Raw genomic sequence first — 12,929 nt, 5'->3', positions numbered from 1 at the left:
AAGGTAGGCTGAGGTTGAGTCTTAGTCGACAAGAGGGCTCAGGGAAGCCTAATTAAAATTTGGTCAAGGAGGGAGTCTTTGTCAGAAGCTATTTTAATTTTAACATACATGTGAGTTTTGTACTATTGAATTATACTAGAAATGAAAGTAGCACAGTCTTTTTAAATTCTTATGGCTTCTGGTTCCAGGGATAGGGAAAAGATATTTGGAGAGAGTCAAAAGATATTAATGCTATAGAAATAGTTTTGTGGCTGATTAGGGATAAAGGAGAAGAATAAATCAAGAATTACTTCGGTTTTCTAGCTTCTGAAAGTGGTTGGATGGTAGTGTCCATGAGATAGGTAACATTTGAAGAGGCGTACACATTTGGAAAGAAGATAATGACTCTACCATAAGACATGTTTGAATTTGAAGTACTCAGAGGACATTACGTGGAGATGTCCAGTAGGCAGTCAGGTATATGAATTTAAAGCTCAGCAGAGAGGACTGGGCTGGAGTTACAGTTTTGGGACTCACCAATGAGGCACCATGAGAATGACTTTTTAGGAAAAGATATAGAGTGGGAAATGAGAAGAGGGTCAAGATAAGATACCTGAGGAACCCCAACATATGGAAGAATCCAGCAAAGGATCTTGATTAGGACAAGTGGGATAAGAGGAAAATTAGTAGTCAGTGATATCCCAGGATTCAAGAGAGGTAACTTTCAAAAAGGGTGTCATCAACTCTTAGGGCATCAAGTAAGAAGACAACAGAGATATGTCCAAATCCAATGGACATAGAGGCCTTCAGTGCCCTTAACAAAAGCAGGCTCAGTGGTGTGATAGAGACGGGAGCCATTCCAGAATGCACTGAACAGTGAATGGGAGATTAGGAAGAGGAATCAATGAGAATAGACAATTCTTTAGAAAAATTTTACTCTCAAGAACTGTTGAGAAATTGAGTGGAGAAGAATATGGATCAAGGGAGGATTTTCAAAGGTGAGTGATACTAGAGCATTCTTAGATGCTACTATGATCTATTGGGCTTCCCAGGTGGCCCAGTGGTAAAAATCTGCCTGCCAATGCAGGAGACACAGGAGATCTGGGTTCAATCCCTGGGTCAGGAAGATGCCCTGGAGAAGGAAATAGCAACTCACTCCAGTATTTTTTCCAGGATAATCCCATGGACAGAGGAGCCTGGAAGGCTACAGTTTGTGGGGTCGCTGGGCACGCACTATGATCTATTAGAGAGAGATTAGGGATGTAGCAAAGTCTCCAAGATACTGGACAGGAATGGATGCAGAGTACAATTGGCCTTAAACAGCAGACACTCATAATGTGTAAACTTACTCTTAGCATAGACCTTATCGATAGAATGCCTCACAATCTGTGGATAGGTGGACCATCAGGACATGAAAATATTGTAACACTTAAGCACTTCTGATGTTTTTTTAAACCAATATCCCCATTCTCTTCATTATTAATAATGAACCAGTTGTGTCACTTTCAGAACAGGGACTTATTTGTCTTTCATTTTAATAATTTTTTGAGTAAATTTTGCCATTCAGTGCTCTAAATGCTGGAAATAAAATAGTGAACAAGTTATACTTGAGTATTTCCCTAATAGAGCTTAGAGTCTAATGGGAGAAAATTATACTAAACTTTATTTAAATTAAAAAATAATTTTAAATAAATTTAAATTTAAAAATAATGCAATGTGATAAGGGCTATGATGGGAGAAGTACTCTGCTAACACATAGGAAGGGTAGTTTACCTTATCTGGGAGCAGAGGAGTTAGGATTAGAGGACTTCTAGAAAAAGATATTAGGTTGGCATTTGAAAGATAAATAAGAGTTATCCGGAAGAATAGGGGCAGGAAGTAGGGTGTGAGCAAGAGTTCCAGGCAGAGGTAACCATATGCATGAAGACTTTGACATAGATGGAGTGTGATGCAGTTGAAGAACAGAAAGTCACTGACTGGACTGCAGAGAGTGGGAGGTAAAATGGTGGGAGATGAGGCTGGAGAGGTAATAGGCACCAGATTATGCAGGGCTTTATATACTGTGTTTGCATGTGTGCTCAGTCGCGTCCAACTTTTTGCAACCGCATGGGCTATAGCTCATCAGGCTCCTCTGTCCATGGGATCGGCCCAGCAATAATACTGGAGTGGGTTGCCATGCCCTCCTCCAGGGGTCTTTCTGACCCAGGGATCGAACCCACATTTCCCGTGTCTCCTGCATTGCAGGCAGATTCCTTACCACTGAGCCATCTGGGAAGCCATACTATGTTTAAGATTCTGGTATTTATCTCAAGATCCAGGGGAAGACATAGAAGGGATTTGGGCAGGAAAATGAGTCTGACAGGATTTACATTTTGCAAACATTCTAGCTGCACTGCTGAGAATTGATTGGAGGGGGCAAGAGTGGAGGGATGACTAAAAGAATTGAGAGGCCATTGCAGTAGTGTGGATGAGAAATTATGGTGGCATTTGCTAGGATGATAGAAGTAGAGATGGAGAGAAGTAGAAGCATTTTAGAATTATTTGCAAATTAACAGCTCTTGGTAAAGAATTGGATGTGGAGAATGAGGGAGAAGAATGAGTCAATGAATCCCATGTTTCTGGCTTGAATGACTGGTTCAAGATGAGACAACAGCAGCTATTACTGAGAGGAGAAAGGCAGAGGAGGAGACTAGGGGTGATGGTAGAGACTACAGATGATCAAATTTGGTTTTTAGAAGAATTAACTTGTTGTCATCATTCTCTTACCAATGCATCTGGTAAATCTCCAAATACAATTGCAAAAATATCTGAAAAGTTCTGTTGTTGTTCAGTCACTCAATTTTATCCTACTCTTTGTGACCGCACTGCAGGACTGCAGTATGCCAGGCTTCCCTGTCTTTCATCTTCTCCTGGAAGTTGCTCAAACTTATGTCCATCGAGTCGGTGGTGCCATCCAACTATCTTGTCCTTTGTTGTCCCCTTCTTCTCCTGCTTTCAATCTTTCCCAGAATCAGGGTCTATTCCAAGGAGTCAGCATCAGGTGGCCAAAGTATTGGAGCTTCAGCTTCAGCATCAATCCTTCCAATGAATATTCAGAGTTTGTTTCCTTTAGGATTGAGTGGTTTGATCTCCTTGCAGTCCTAGGGACTCTCAAGAGTCTTCTCCAACACCACAGCTGTAGCCCACCAGGCTGCTCTGTCCATGGAATTCTCCAGGCAAGAATACTGGAGTGAGGAGCCATTCCCTTCTCCAGGGGATTTTCCCCACCCAGGGAGCAAACCCAGGTCTCCTGCATTGCAGACAGATTCTTTACCATCTGAGCTACTAAGGAAGCCCCCTAAGTTCTAGTATTACTTTTATCTTCTTAATATCTTTAGTGCCTATGGATGGCCAAAGGGTTTAGCTTATGTTTTGTTTTTTTTTTACTTACTGTGCTTGACCTCCATAATTCATTTAATTATACTTCTTCTTCTGACCTTGCTATTGCATTTCTACCAAACTAGACCAATGGTGCATTTGTGTTCAGGATGAGTTCAACTTTTAGTAAGGACATGAATTTATAGTAGGGACACTATAGATGTATGCTTCTTATTTTTTCTTATGGATTTTTTCAAACATATATACATAAAAGTAGATAGTAATGGATTACCATATTCTCACCAACCAACTTCAATAATTACCAATTTATAGTCAATCATATTTAATCCATCCAAACAGTATAGCCTTTAAAGAAAAAATTGGATATGAATAACATAAAACAATTAACAGTATTTCTCTAATATTATGATATTTCCATTTAGTGTTCCAATTCTCCTGAATGACTAATTTTTCTTTTATAGTTTGTTTGAAACATGATTCAAATAATCTCCATATGTTGTATTTTGTTGATGTCTCATAGGTCTCTCAATTCATTGGTTCCCTGTCTCTGTTTTTATTTTATTTTTATTTTTCAATTTATTTGTTGAAGAAAAAGGTTGTTTATCCTGTAAAGTTTCTCACATTTTGGATTTTGCTGATCATATCTCTGAAATGTTGATTAGCATATTCTTTTGTTCCTTATACTTCCTGTAAGCTGGTAGACCTAGAGCTTTGATCTGATTCAAGATTGATTTTTGGGGGGGACAGGACTATTTCATAAATTTTGTGTATGTTTTCATTGAGAGATACAGAATATCTGGCTGAGTCTCTTTTCTAAGATATTAGTGGCCATTGATAATCATTACCCAGATTCATAATTTCATTAGGGGTTTATAAGATGGTGATATTCCAGTTCTATAATTCTTCCTTCATTTACCAGTTGGGATATGTCTATAAAGGAAAAATTCCTCTTGAAAACGATTTCATCACTCTGAGGGGCAGCTTGGATTCTCTTAGCATCATCCTGTAAAGGTGACCAATGAATATATTTTTTGAAATTGTTATCAACTCATTGGTTTTTAACATTTTTTGATGTGTTTCGACTCATGAAGTGACTGCAGTTTTTATTCTTCAGTTCAGTTCAGTTCAGTTCAGTTGCTCAGTCGTGTATGATATTCTAATTGGCATTGTAGCCCTTTTCAAGTTAGTTCCCGAATGCTTTTGACATTATCCAAATTTTCTTTGACAGCTTTCTTTGCTTTCTGATATGATAATTAATGAAACAAGATAAATAAGTGGTTTTAATTATTTATGACAAGTTAACTGCCTGATTGTGGCTCTAAATTACCATTTAGATAGACTTCGTGTAACAGGATGTAAACACTACCCTTGCCTTCAGTCTATGGAATGCTAAGCTGACACACACAGGCAGTCAAAGCTTCCTTTAATTCAATATCTCACTAATTTATGGCTTTACAGAAAAACAAATAGCCAGTTCATGACTTCACCTCCCAAAAGAAGCATTTATACTTGTCTAAACATGTTTTTTAAATAAGTTGAAGTGGAATTTCTTCCTTCTTAAAAATATGTTTCTGGAACTACCAACCATTTGCATATTCTAAATAGCTGATTAAAAAACAAAACAAAACAAAACAAAAACAACCTTTCCTCCATATTGTTGAAGGAAGAAGGTGCTGGGACCACTGATAAGACTTGGTTTAACTATGCCAGACTGACTTGACTTCTTTACATCCTGCTGCATCAGAGGCCATGAACTCCTTTTTTTGGTTTTTTCTTTCCTGCAGTCTTTAGTGTCTTGGTTAACCACCCCAGTTCTAGTAGATTTCCATTTTTCTCCTCCTTTGCCTCCTGCTTGCACATTTTTCCTGAAGCTTTATTCTTTCTTGTTGCCTTCTGTTTTTGGCTTAGTTTCAACGTTAGAAGGGACCGGTTTGGCTATAATCTGTGAATCTCCTCTTGGCCTCTTTCCTTATTGCCTCTTCAGCTAAATTGACCCTCTTAGAAATCTAGATGGTGGCTTCAATGGGGAAGATGTATGGCTGGGTGCGTAGGGGTCTTTGCAAAGCTGGGATACTTTGCTGCTGCCAATCCCATAGCCTGAACTCCAGGAGCCCAAGATGGGAGCAATGGGAGAACCAGATGAAATTGGAGGCCCATCATTTAAATTTAATATCAGGAATCTATCTATCTATCATTGTCTATCTCTGTCATCTACGTACTGTCAACTACAAATTGGCACTTACCAAGAGCATTGCCAATGACTGAACAACAAGGCATTTGCCATCTGCCTCTATGGAGATTGAACCCCACGCTGCTATAGCTGGTGACCTTCAACAATCCCTGAGGGAGTTTAGGATGGAGTGAGGCACTCTGTGCTCCAGGGAATCTGGTGGGACAGGTCTTTAGATAGTTGGATGTTTTTAGGAACAGATTTTATGATCTCAATCTTTGCATCTCCTCATATCTAGAAAAGCACTAAATCTCTTCATGGTGACATCAGACCCTCATGGCTAACAAAAAACCTTTTGTAAAATGAATGCTTCATGGTACTGAACTCCCCTTTCACCAAAACCTTATATATTGATTTTCCCCCACTGCTGCTTTGGAGCAGTCTCTCGGAGCTATCTGAGATGCTGCCTCTCAGGCTGCAGTCCTCATTTTTCCCCAAATAAAATTTAATTCACAGCTCTCAAGTTGTACATCTTTTTTTAGATGACAGTACTTATCCCTCTCTTCCTTTTTAAATAAATGGTAGCATATTATAGTAATACTTAATTTTCTCCACCTTTTTTTTCACCTTAACAATATACCAAGGAGTCATTCCAAAGTAGTATATAGAGTATATATTCCTCATTCTTTTTACAGCTACATAATACTCTCAGTCCTTTACTGATGAATTTTTTTGGTAACTTTCTGCCATTATATATAGAACTGCAGTGAATAGTCTACTTCATATTCCTTGTTGTATTTTTGCCAGTGTATCATTGGGATACATTCCTTGAAGTGGGATTACTGGGTCAAAGGGAAAAATGTCGTATATAATTTTGCAAGATTTGACTGGGGTGGTACTATTTTACATTCCCATGATCAAAGCATCAGAGTTCCTTGACCCAAGTCCAAACCCAGGTCCCTTGCATCAGGAGTGTGGAGTCTTAGCCACTGGATCACCAGAGAATTCCCTCTTATGTTCTTTTTCTATGCTCAAGTTCTATCATAGGCAGTGGAAGACTTGTCAGGTTATATCTTGTGTCCTATCGACATGACCTCTGTATTCCTTTATTTTCTTCCCCAGTAATCTTTGACAGCTTCTTTGCTAAATGATGTGACAAGATATATCTAGACTTACCTTGTACATTAAATACCTCAGAATTGGCATCAGTCATTTCTCTAAGCTGCTGACAGAATAATAATTCCATTTGCTAAGCTTCATATCCACATACACATTCATAGCACTTATCATTACCTGATGTTACAGTGTATATTGTCTGCTTCATCCTGTCCACCTTTAGAATTTAGTGTGTAAGCTGCACAGAGGGCAAACATTTTGTTTTGTTCACTAATGTATCTTGAACACCTAGAACAAAGCCTGATACACAGAGGTCGTCAAAACCTGCTTCATGGGCTTCCCTGGTGGCCCAGTGGTTAAGATTTCTATGCTTCCTCTGAAAGGGGCATGGGTTCAATCCCTGGTCTGGGAATTAAGATGCCACATGTCAAGAGGCCAAAAATAAAAAAATAATAATATTAAAAAAGCTCCCGCTTCTTTTGATTTACCAGAGGTCATGATTGCAGCCCTCTGTATGAAGAGATGGGTGATCATCCAGAGACCGAGCTCAAGAGTCACTGTCATTCATTCATTCATTCATTCATTCATTCCCATGTACTGAGTGGGTCGTATGTTACAGACAATGTTCTAGGCAAGATGGCAATTGTTTGTATTAGGCCTGTAACTCAAGGGAAACCTCTAGTCACACTGATCAGGCAGAAATGATTTCTCTCCAGTGTTAAACTTGAGCTAAACTAATATGGCCAAGTAATCACCTGGAATAAAAGGAAATGACAGGAGTATTTTCTTCCCTTAGGACTGCTCCTACAATGAAGACACTTACACCGAAGTTTCATACAAATTATGCAAATTTATGTATACTTTACTTATTACTTACATTTCCAGATGCTGTCTCTGATATCTATATTCTATGTAGTTTATGTCAATGTAGCTTATTCTATGTTAGTTTTATGTGAGAGAGAAAGCAGGGCAGGCCAGGACTAATGTTTGTTGAAGTCCTATTGTGTGCCAGACATTTAAAAATAGATCTTCTCACTATTATAGTCTCCTGGAAGATAAAGTCAGGAGGAAAAGGAAGCACATGTTTTAAAGACTTTATTTTTTTAGGGCAGTTACAGCATTTTTTTAAAGGAAATAGTATAAGGATTTTCTATTATTTTCCCAGCTCCAGGAGGTAATTTGTCTTGCAACACAGAAGTGTCAACAGATACTATTTGCAAAGGATTTCCCTTTTATTCCTCAGACCACTGTGGTAAAGTGGGGGATTTTGTTATATCCACTGAGAAGACTGAGGTTAAGAGAAGTGATAACATATACAATTTTAGCAGTCATTTCTAGATTTAGAGCAGTGGTTCTCAAACTACCTTGTGTTATCTGTAAGTTGTGTAAACACTCATTACTGGGTTCCATCTGGTTGAGGACCAAGAATATTCTAACAAGTTCCTAGGTGATGCTGATGCTGCTGATCTGGGGATTACAGCTGGAAAACTACTGATGAGAATAATAATAAACAAACAAAAGTGACATTTACCTTTTATGAGTACCTGGAAAATCACCGTGAGCTGAGAGGACTGTGGAGATACATGGCCCTGGGTCACAACAAAGGAGACACAGTGTGCAGTGTGCCCAGGCCCATGATTTGGGCCACAGACTCAGAGAGTGGCTGACACTATTTCACTCCCCTAAAGTGTGAGGGGATCAGTCACTGGTCCACAGAACAGTTCGTGTAGCCTTGTGATTTCACCATTGTGGGGAGCCCTGTAGGTGAAGGATTAAGCCCCAGGCTCCCAAGATTTCCATTGATATTAAGAGCTCTTTGTCAAGCTACTTCTTATTAAACTCCTAATTCAGACCAGGCTATGGGAAATTAGGAGAGGTTAAGTTAATCAAGGAAACTGTCTTATAAATGCCTGCTCAGTAATGAAACCTGGAATTACTCTAAAACTTTCTCATTGTGTCCTGACGCTACAAGCTCTGAATACTCTACTGTCGCTGGGCAGCCAATGGTGGCCAGGATAATGCTTTTCTATTATTTATCATAGTGAGCTGTATGACTTTAAAAATTATTTATTTATTTAATTAAAAAATAATTGTATTTGTTTGTTTTGGTTGCAGTGGATCTTCATTGCTGCGTGCAGTCTTTCTCTAGCTGTTAGAAAGAAGGGGCTACTCTAGTTGCGGTGCATGGGCTTCTCACTGCGGTGGCTTCTCTTCTCACTGCAGAGCCTTCTCCCACAGTCTATAGGGTGCTCCAACTTCCATAGTTGTGCTTTCTGGGCTCCAGAGAACAGGCCCGGTAGTTGTGGTGCATGGACTTAGTTTCTCAGAGGCATGTGAGATCTTCCTGGAACTAGAGATGGAACCCACAACTCTTGCATTGGCAGGTGGATTCTTTACCACTGAGCCACCAGGGAAGCCCAGTTGTATTACTTTTAAGTGATTCTATTACTGAAAAATTTAAAGTGGTCTATGGCAAACAACATCCCAGCAAAGCTTGTCTGAAATGGTTAATACTTGCAAATTATTTAGAGCTAATTCTCATGATATATGAAAGCATTCTCAGGAACCAATATATAGAGAGATGAGCAAATGATGTTGCGGTAGGCAGTCTCTAAGATGGCTCCAGTGAACCTGAACCTCCCTTCCTGAGTGGCGCCAGGAGGCCATGGGACCCTTTCCTGGAGCCCGGAGCCTGTGACCCGAGCACCCTGGGCTTCCTTTGTACAAAGCCCGCCTTTGTACTGAGAGGTCTTGGTGGAGGCACTAAACACTTCAGGGAAGCCAGACCCTGCCCCATTCCCTGGAAGAGAAAATTTCCACTCCTGCAGCTGGCTTGTGACTCACACTGCCACCCCAACCAGCCAGAGGAGTCTTGAGTATGTGATTTGCCTGAATGTACAGTAGTGAGTTAATCATACAAGTACGTCATACACAAAAATGTTCTTGTATCTGAACAGTGAAAAGACCCTTTAAAAAGGTTTGATCTTGCTCTTTTTTTACCCATTCTTTTATGGGTTCCTGGCTGCACGTTTCTCATTCACAATGTGGGCTGTTTCAGAATCTGAACCATGAGTTTCCAAAATACTGTGACCAGATAGTCCAGGACCTACATTTTTTTTTCCAAAATCAGTGACTGTGTTGGAATATTCATTCAGTTTGTCCGATCCAGATTCCTATAAAGGGTACATTGAAGACCTAAAGCCATATGACTTGGAAAAATGAAAGAATCTCACAGTTTGCCCTGATGAAGTGCCTTTTGAACAGAGAAGTCCAATTTATGTTGCATGTCATGTTTCTTATTTCCTTACTTCAAGCATGCAGTGCTGTGGATGATCCTGAGTTTGGCTTTATCAGAGGAAACCCTTGTATTCATGTGAAAATGAGCAGAGTAATTGGATTAAAGCTTCAAAGAGAATCAACTATAGAATGTACTTTGAAGGATGAAAGCATAGCAACTCTATTAACTTATCTTCCCTATGGAATTATAGAATTAAAATACTTTCCATATTATGAGAAAAAATGGCATGTGAGGCATCTACAGTCATTAGTTGCCATCTAGATCACTTTTGACCCATGCAGTACTGTCAAAAAAGTTACAGTGAAGTGCAAGGCAGATGCATTTTACTCAATCTAAAACATCAGGATGTTCTTGACAAGTTTTCAGGATGAACTGTGTTCAGAATCAGTGTGTGCATAGTGATGAGTTAGGGTGTTTCCACAGGCTAAATGTTGTGTTGTCTGTCTTTATTTTGTATCAGCTGGACCTGCCATTCTAGAATTATGAGACCACCTTGGACAAAGGTGGGATGCTACATAACACTGTGATAACATCATAATGTGCTTCCAGATCATAGTGTTCTATGTCCTTCAAAGTAACTGCCTGTTGCCTCTGCTACCTGTTGAGCTATATACAGGCAGCCGATAGGGACTGTGAACACCTGATTCTGAACATGTAGAATGGGGTCTTGTCCAATGTTTATGTGGTTTAATTGGCAAGCATCTAAAACTTAATGTGCTGCCCTATATAAATATTTTATAGATTTAACATTGGCTAACTCATATTTTGATGCCAGTAAAGTTTTAGGAGAGAAAATGGTACCTGACCAACATCAAATGACTTTATAGTTGCAAGAAATGCAGTGTGTGAAATTTTGTATGTGAGGAGGAAAAAGGAGAATAAAAGTGGACTTGAAAGATTTTCTTGGGCTTTTTTTTCTCTTGGGCTTTTTATAGATTTATTTTTTACATTTTAAATTAGTCTGTGGATCTTTTTTATTAACAGCACAACCTTTTAGCTGTAAAATATGTAAAAAATGTAGTGATGGGATTATTTTTAGTAATGGAACTAAATTTCTTATACATTATTTTAGACCATAGACGAGTCATATCATTTTTAGGTTAACCAGTATGAATATGCATGTGATTTTTTATGAAAATAAGTTCATAAGATTTAAATTGTATGATACTTTATGAAATATCTTATTGCTGCTTTTACTTAACAGATTGTGGACTCTAATAAAAAATATAAATTATGAAGAGTCTATTTAAAAATGAGTCCTGAGACGAGAGCAACTATAAAAAGATCATCATTTTGATTCTGTATTTCATCTCCTTCTATGAACCTGATATGATTGTTTCTTCCAGCCTAGGTTATTTTCAAAAAAGCAAACCTATGTTTTCTATAAAAGTTGAGTTATAATTAATGTATAATGTTATATTAGTTTCAGGTGTACCACAACATAGTGATTCAATAGTTTATACATTATGAAGTGATCACTGCCATAAGTCCAGTTATCATCGGTCACCATACAAACTTATAACAATATTATTGACTATATTCCCTATGTGTACATTGTTGTTGCTTTAGTCACTCAGTCGTGTCCAACTCTCTGTGACCCCATGGACTGTAGCCCACCAGGCTGCTCTGTCCATGGGATTCTCCAGGCAAGAATACTGGAGTGGGTTGCCATTTCCTCTTCCAGTGTGTACATTACATTCAAGTAATTTATTTATTTTATAGCTGTAAGTTTGTATCTCTTAATCCCTTTCACATTTACCCATCCTCTTCCCCTTTGGCTTATGATATCTGTAGAAGTGAAGCATCATATATCCACTGTTGTTGTTTAGTCACTAGGTCATGTCCAACTCTTTTTGGCCCCATGGACTGTAGCCCACCAAGCTCCTCTGCCCATAAAATTCTCCAGGCAAGAATACTGGAGTGGGTTGCCATTTCCTTCTCCAGGGGATCTTCTTGACTCAGGGATCAAACCTGAGTTTCCTGCATTGCAGGTGGATTCTTAACCACTGAACCACCAGGGAAGCCCCATATATCCACTAGTCCAGTACACAGAACCTAGGAAGAAAACATATTAAAGGGCCATGAATGGGAGAAAGAACTACTTATTTAGGTTAACCATTTTCAAAATAAAATAAGATTTGATAGTGACTCTGGATAGAGGTGGGCTTCTCTGGTGGCTCAGTGGTAAAAATAATATATATATACAGTGAAAAAAAAGATAGCATTAATGAGCTGTGCCTCCCAGTTTTCATGCACGTGCATGAGTAATCCCTATACTTGAGTGTGGGCTGGGTTAACAGAGATAAATACTGAAGCCTTGAATCACTGTAAAGCTTTTTACTTTGTGTTCTGAAGCTGCCAGGGCTCTGAGTGCTCTAATCTCCCTAGGGGCTGGCGCCTGATACTCCCCAGTGTATTGCACAATTCTTATTACAGTGGACTGTATTATTTATTTATTTGTAAAATACACATAATATTTACCATTATAATCCTTTTAAAGTGAAGTTTAGTGGTCTCTAGTACATTCAAATTGTTGTACAACCATTGTCACCATCCATCTCCAGAACTCTTTTCATCTTGTTCTGTGCTCATTAAACAATAATTTCCTGTTTCCATCAGCCTTGGCAATCACTGTTCTACTTTCTGTCTTTATGAATTTGAATACTCCAGGGGCCTCACGGAAGTGGACTCATACAGTATTGTGTGTGTGTGTGTGTGTGTGTGTGTGTGTGTGTGTGTGTTGTGTCTTCTTTCATTTGGCATGTACCAGATTTTCAGTTCTTTTTAAGGCTGAATAATATTCAACTATGGGGCCTCCCTGGTGGCTCAGAGGTAAAAGAATCTGCCTGCAATACAGGAGCTACAGGAGACATGAGTTTGATTCCTGGATCAGGATGATCCCCTGGGGGAGGGCATGGCAACCCAGTCCAGTATTCTTGCCTGGAGAATTCCATGGACAGAGGAGCCTAGAGGACTACAGTTTATAGG

At 39.1% G+C, this 12,929-nt stretch overlaps 1 pseudogene; it reads left to right on the top strand.

Annotated features, from left to right (window-relative positions):
- Positions 1-398: 398 nt before the first annotated feature.
- On the top strand, positions 399-10,277 carry LOC136153829 (sodium/potassium-transporting ATPase subunit beta-3-like; annotated as a pseudogene).
- Positions 10,278-12,929: the final 2,652 nt, after the last annotated feature.

The sequence above is a fragment of the Muntiacus reevesi genome, chromosome X (assembly GCF_963930625.1).
Source record: "Muntiacus reevesi chromosome X, mMunRee1.1, whole genome shotgun sequence".
NCBI lineage: Eukaryota > Metazoa > Chordata > Mammalia > Artiodactyla > Cervidae > Muntiacus > Muntiacus reevesi.
Note: the sequence above shows the minus strand (reverse complement) of the source record. Positions and strands in the feature narration are given on the sequence as shown.